The sequence below is a fragment of the Centroberyx affinis genome, unplaced genomic scaffold, assembly GCF_046629955.1.
Source record: "Centroberyx affinis isolate AG114_WGS23_722 - 3 ecotype Tasmania unplaced genomic scaffold, CSIRO-AGI_Caff_v1 ptg000739l_1, whole genome shotgun sequence".
NCBI classification, from domain to species: domain Eukaryota; kingdom Metazoa; phylum Chordata; class Actinopteri; order Beryciformes; family Berycidae; genus Centroberyx; species Centroberyx affinis.
Window position 1 is genome coordinate 179,104 of NW_027279352.1, and position 7,395 is coordinate 186,498.

The window sequence follows — 7,395 nt, forward strand, 5'->3', positions numbered from 1 at the left end:
ATTAACTGATGGACTTTGCTGTTTTGCTGGTGTCATGTTTTACTGTTGATCTATTAATGTCAAGCTCTAGCATTTCATATTATGTAGGGATAGTTTCCAGTAGGTTTGTAACTATGTTGACAGCCATATGGATGAAGCAAAATTTAGCAGAGGATTCAACACTGTTGTAAAGTTTTGTCCTCTGTCTACCTCTGTCTTGTCTACAGGTTTTGCACTCGCAACGCCTGAGTGACACGCCACTCAAGCCCTGGGCCGTCATCAACTCATCAGGGGCTATATCCTCAGGTCACTGCACATGTATGGCTGGGATAGCGGAGACATGCACACATGTTGCAGCTATGCTGTTCAAGTTGGAGGCGGTAGTCAGATGCAGGGAGACAATAACAGTGACTGGCCAACCTGCATACTGGATGATACCAAGCAACATCACAAAGGAGCAGGACACAGAATAGACTTCACCTCTGCGAAAGCAAAAAGAAAGTCTCTTAATAGACTCCTGGATGGTGAGGTAGCGAGCATGCCTACTCTAAGGACTTCATCAAACACCTGTAAGTTCGGCATTGCTACACAGGAGCAGTGGGCTTCATATCTTGCACAACTGCAGAAAGTATCACCAAAAGCTGCAATTCTGTCAAATTTGCCAGGTTATTGTGATGCATTTGCAGACCCAGCGCAGCCGTTCTTAGCACCAGATTCGCTGCGCTGTCTACGTGATGACAAAATGGATGCCAGTGAACTGTCTGTCTTGCGCCTGCACTGCAAAACCTTGGCAAGTAAGGTAGACGTTTCACCTGAACAGGCACACTTCATTGAAAGACAGACCAGAAAGCAGCACAAATCCTCGTCTTGGCATCACTTTCGCACTGGAAGGATAACTGCGTCGAATATGCATGCAGTCTTTGTGTCTGACTTGGACAAGCCTGCACTGTCTACAGTGAAAGCAGTTTGTTACCCCAACAAACCAATGTACTGCTACTGCATGGGGAAGACAAAATGAGGAGAATGGGAGAACACAGTATAGAGTGCAGACTGAGAAACATCACTGTGACATAGAGATTAGTCAGTGTGGCTTCATCATAAACCCAAAGTTTCCTCAGGTTGGGGCATCGCCAGACGGGATAGTGCAGTGCACCTGCTGTGGAAGAGGCTGCATCGAGATTAAGTGCCCATACAAGTACCGTGGGAGTACTGTCGAGGAGGCATGCAGCAGCTGTGACAGAAACTTCTGTTTGGAAGTCATGGATGGAGAGCTGCAGCTAAAGAAAGGTAATCCGTACTACAAGCAAGTCCAGACACAAATTTTTGTGGCTGATGCAGAGTACTGCGATTTTGTTTTGTGGACATTGAAAGACTGCGCTGTGTTGCGTGTTGCACCTGACCCACTGCTCTGGAGTGCTGTCTTGAAAAAGGCACAGCAGTTTTTTGAGTATGTGTGTCTCCCTGAACTTGTAAGTGGTTACTTCACTCAGAGTGCAAGACAGATGCCACTTCAAGAGATTTCTGTTCCAGCAGGGAATCAGAAAAAAACACGCCAAACCTCTAACACAGTACCAAAGAAGTGCGGGAAGAGGACAACAGCTGAGAAGTTGTGGTGTCTTTGTCATGGACCAGAGAGCAAGGACGACATGGTAGCCTGTGACAACCAAAACTGCACAATTGTGTGGTTCCATCTAAGTTGTGTGGGGCTACAGCATGCACCTGAAGAAGACAGTTGGATCTGTTCTCATTGTTCCACCCACTCCCAAGCAACTGCCTGATCAGTTCAGCCCCAGTATGGCAATACTATAAGAGCAGCAGATTCTGCATGCAGTTTAAGTTTATATTGTTACATAAAAAACAAAGATTTCTGTCTAGTTTTAGCTTGAAACAGTATGTTGGAGCTTTATCCCATCCAAATTCATCAGATATGGCATTTGCAATCCCTTCAGCTCTGGATGACAGTGTGATCTTTATGGGAAACCATTTCTCTAAAATGCATTTTTAAATTGCCTTTAACTTTATGCATGTGTGTATCAGTGGATGTTGTTGCAGATCAGGCTGAATTGCATTACTTGCATTACTGTTCTACTTTTGTCCAAGTTGCACTTTTTGAAAACATGTTTGTTCTAAAACATGGGATGTTATAAAGGTGAATGACCTGAAAGGTTTTATTGTTTGTACTTAGTTCTTTGTCAGTATTTACTTGCATGTGCAGATAAAGTACAGATACAGATCCACCACTGATTTGCACACAGTTTGCACTATTGTAAGTAGTTGTCAACATCTGACTTACACCACTACCATTAAACCTTACCTGTGTGCATGACATTTTGTTTCCATACTTCATTTGGCTATCAAAGTGTTGATGACAAGGAAACAGTCAAGATGGTTGTAGCTGGACATTGGTTTGTCAGCGCACAACAGTGACAATCATATCCAAAAAAGTGGCTTCCTCATCTTTACATAGAATAATCAAATTGATTGGTATGGTTCTTCAAGATTTTCTACTTCTGAGAAACATTTCCAGTCAAATGCAGTTCTAAAATGAATGATAGAAAAAGTGGCAAGCAGGATAAAGCATCAGCACACAATGTATTCTTAAACTATAGCTGGACATTGGTTTGTCAGCGCACAAAAGACAGTGACAATCTTATCCAAAAAAGTGGCTTCCTCACCTTCACATGGAAGTATCATGTTGATGGGTGTGGTTCCTGTTAAGATTGTATACTTCTGACAAACATTTCCGATGACCCTTTCAACGTGGATTCTTAGATGTGCTATTTTTCGAGTGTCCTCTACATCTCTTGCAGCTAGCTGACAGTGCCCTTTTGTAAAGGCTGGGAGTTTGACTTCTGCACACAACATGCCAACACTTTCCTGTATGTCAAAACCTCTATCAGCCAAGACAATGTCCCCTGGCAACAAACTGTCAAGAAAACCACTGTTCTGTGTGATATGTTTGTCGCTTGTACGGCCACCCCACCCTTTTGATAGGAAACAAATAGATCCCTTGGGTGTAATACCTATCAAATACTTCATAGTGTGATTGTGCTTGTAGCTGGAAAACATTTGGGCACGCGCTTTCAGATTGGATGGTTTCTCTGTGAAAATCTCAAAACAGTCAATAATCACTGCTACTCTGTGTCCAAAGGCCTCCACAAACTGGTGAGGCATAATTTTGTGCAAAGTGTCTCTATCTGGCCATACAATCGAACGCCTCAGGTTTGCATATAAAAATGACACAATTTCATTGAATGTTCTGTACACTGTCTTTGGGGAAACACGAAAGAGATGGGCCAAGTGTTGTGCAGGCAGATCCAATCTGAGGCGCATAAAGGTTAACAGGAGCATTTGAAATGGAGTGAGAATTTTCCTTTAGTCTGACATGAGAGGCAGCAAAAAATGGAATAAGGCCATAAAGGTTCCCAGGTTTGGCAGACCCGTATAGTACTTTACTTTATCATCATCGTCTCCAGAGAAACCGTCAGACATCCTGTACTCATCGAGTTCACGCCGCAGCTCTCTGTTTTCTTCCAACAGGCGGTTTACTTCTGCACGCCTGAGCACACACAAGTTACATTCAGTCTGTGCCACCTCCTGTGTCCCCTCCTCAGTCTGTAGCTCACCACTTTGTCCATCCTTGTGTGCTCCCTCCTCAATCTGTAGCTCACCACTTTCTCCATCCTCGTGTGTCCCCTCCTCAGTCTGTAGCTCACCACTTTCTCCAGCCTCGTGTGCTCCCTCCTCAGTCTGTAGCTCACCACTTTCTCCAGCCTCGTGTGCTCCCTCCTCAGTCTGTAGCTCACCACTTTCTCCAGCCTCGTGTGCTCCCTCCTCAGTCTGTAGCTCACCACTTTCTCCAGCCTGGTGGGTCCTCGTCTCAGCGGCTTGCAATGTGTCTTTCCTTAGCGCCTCCCGCTTACTTCATCTTGCAGAGCGTGCAGTGTCTGTTTGTGTAATGTCTGTGTGGCCCAGATGTAGGGATGGTGCCCAGTCTGGGTCAGTCTCCATCATCTCGTATGCAGGTTGACCTGCAATGACATGAAAAGTTTTTTTGTAGCTAGCTACATAACATCGGACGATTCCATGACATTTTACAGTCTTAACAAGACCAGATTAAACCGTTTCTGCTGCCCTCTCTGGGTGTCTGTTGTTTACTAGCGTGGCTAAAACAACGCATGGATATAACGTTAACGCTAGCTACTTTAGAAGACAGAAAACCAGCACATTTAGTACTGTTACTTAAAAAACAAAAACTCTCTTACTTACCTTTATGAAAATGCCGAGAGCAAACAAACATGAACGGAGATATCTTGGCGAAAGTGATGTTTTTGCGTCTCACCGCTGCAACCCAGGCCAGCCGACGCTTCTTTGTTATCTCCTCTACCTGCGGTCCGTAGCCTTTTTTCCAGGTGGGAAACCTAAAAAATCTTGCCTTGTCGTCAACTTTTCTACCTTTTCCATGGTGGGACTTATTGTTGCAGCTTTTCACACAACACGAGCGTACCATTTCACCAATAAAAGAAAACGAACGCAAAGAAAACGCTCCGGGTTGACTGCATCAGGCGCCTTGACAACAGAATACCTCAAAAATGGCGGTTAAACCCAAAATGCACTTCGGCTATCGCGAGTTTTACGTCATCTGTCAAAAACCGATATCAACAATTACCGTAATATGGAAAAAGTAACGATGCTGTGACGTCCTGTTTGTGAGCAGGTATTTACAATATCAAAATTTACTTATTAACACAATCAAATCAATTATATACAGTTATATTTACAGTTAAATTCAATAAACGAACGGAATAAATTAGATTAAATCAAGTCAGTAGTTTGAAGGCTTTGTCCAGGTTTTGTAATGGCTCGCGCTGGTAGTTTTTACTGCCACTGAAGCGAATGACATCATTCTGTTCTAAAAAATAGGCTTATATGTATAAAATAGGCTCCTATAGTGTTGTTAGGCAACTGTTATTCAATCTGTAAGATATTTGAAATGACTGTCATATCAGTTTAAATACATTGATGAAATTATCCCAAACGATGGTTGAACAGCACAGTTCTTGTATAAAAATAGGCTTGTATATACATGGGTTACAGTAAGTGTCGTTTGATCTGTAGGATATTTTATGACTGAGTTATGTGTATGAGTATTGTTCTTGTTTTACTTAAACTATTAAGTTTAAGTTTAAATGCAGTAATGAAATTGTCATTTTTTGATTAGAGATGGGGAAACCTGCAGTGCATTTTCGGCTACCCAAGAAACACTGGATGAAAATACAGACGTGCTGAGGTCTGAGATGTGCAGGAAGAACCTGGCTTAAGTAAGTACTGCACTATAAATCCCAATACATTTCTTGCATGCATGTGCCTTACTCTAAAATGCAGCTGCTTAAAGAATTCTTAATTACTTATTTATTTGGTTGTTGAAGCATTTGGACCAACAGCGTAGAGAAAGGACAGGCTCTGTGGAGAGATCAGTTTTTACTAATGAGCGCATGCTTTTTACAAGCAGCTGATTGTTCAGCTGTGGGAACTAACGTATGCAGACTCTTTTAGTATTACTGAGCTTCAGATTACATTGTTTGGATACAATGACACGTCGGCATGAGCATTGCTCTTTTATCCCTTGATAAAAGAAAGTGATGTTCGAAGTCTTTGGCATGTATATTTGCTCTTTTTAAAAAAAAAACTTAAACTTTTAATGTAAATAATAATAATTTATTATTAATAATAATAATAATAATAATAATAATGATAATTTAAAAAACGAATTTGTTATTTGTGAAGGAAGGCAGGTTTTTTTTTACCTGTAGGACTCACATTTTAATGCCTTTGATTATTGATATTATTAGATTAGGTGCTTATTCACTGCGAGAGTCTGAAAAGAACTAGGCTGACTGGAACGTGAGACTTGTCTCTCTGTTGAGTAAGACTGTACAGTCTTTCTGCAATTTGTAGAAGAATGTTGTGTTGATTCTGGAAGATTGGCAGGAAGGTAGAGAAGTAGGGACTCTTTGTAAGTATCGACAGATCACTAGGGCTGAGATCCAGCAAAAAGGCTGAGATCACTAGTGGAGTTGCCTAAAAAGCATAGTACTATGACATGAATGTATTCTGTTGAAATCAAATTGACACATGGAGTGGATCATGTGTCAAAGGGGGGAATGATGGTAGAAGTAAACAGACATTGGTTCACAAAGGGGTTCTCAAATTACTCAAAAGATTTTTGTGAACGATGCTTAGTTTGTGCAAAACACAACTCTGGGAGAGGTCAGCAGATGACACCCAGTGCCTATCAAGCACTATCAGAACCATTTGAACACCTACAAATGGATTTCATTCAACTGTCACTGTGTGAAGGTAAGAAATACTGTCTAGTGATAGTTAGGGATGTGCGCGATTAGTTGACTAGTCGTTTAAACGTTTCTACCCTCGCTAATCGGCACCAGAAATACTAGTCGGTTAAACTAATTATTAATAATGTACAACGCCGGTTAACTGTTGCGTCTAAGATGTTACGCAGCCACCTGCCACTAGCTGCCACTAGCTGCAGCCCCAGCAGGTGGTTATGCCCGGATGTGAAGGTGGAAAGTGGGACCGGACAGAGATGACATCTCGTAAAACCAGCGCGGTTTGGCTGTATTTTGATCTAGAAAAGGAAAATAAGGTTGTAAACCTGTATCCCACCTAACGAAGAGTGTGGTGGTGCGGGAAGACGCGACGCTTTCCAAAACTATGCCGGCTTGCAAGTCACCATCTCTGTGTGCCTGGAACATCTGTGCCAGCTGAGAGAGTTTTTTCAGCTGCTGGACTTATTGTTAATAGACTGAGGTCTCGCCTTTCACCCAAACATGTTGACATGTTGATTTTGCTGACATGTTGATTTCGCTTTTGTTATTTTTTTGTAGGCCTATTATTGGTAGTTTTTCTGATGACAGATTATTATTTTTTAATATTTTTTATTATTATTTTAAATGTTATTTGTTAACTTTTATTTAGTGAGTTGTCATGTTTTGTAATGTACAACGTTCATAATAAACGGCGTAAAGTGCCACAGTTATTGAAGAATATGATTAATGGTTTCAAATGGCTCTGAAATACATGCAATACGTTTTAACCTTATAGATTTTCTGAGTGTTTTCTTACTTTTAGACTAGTCGACTAGTCTACATTTAAATTTTCGTTTAATCGACAGGGAAATTAGTCGTTAAGAACATCCCCAGTGATAGTTGACATGTTCTCTAAATGGGTTGAAGCTTTCCCCACATCAAAGCAAGACACTGTTGCTGTGGCTCTGGTAAGAGAAATCATTCCCAGACGGGGAATACCACATAAAATCAGTAGTGATAATGGCCCACACTTTGTAAATTAAGCTTTACAGGCAGTAAGCAAATTCTTGGGAATTGACTTAAGATA

The 7,395-nt window shown here is 41.5% G+C and overlaps 1 pseudogene; it reads right to left on the reverse strand.

The window, feature by feature from the left end:
* Positions 1 to 2,577: 2,577 nt before the first annotated feature.
* LOC139644439 (uncharacterized) lies at positions 2,578 to 4,621 on the reverse strand (annotated as a pseudogene).
* Positions 4,622 to 7,395: the final 2,774 nt, after the last annotated feature.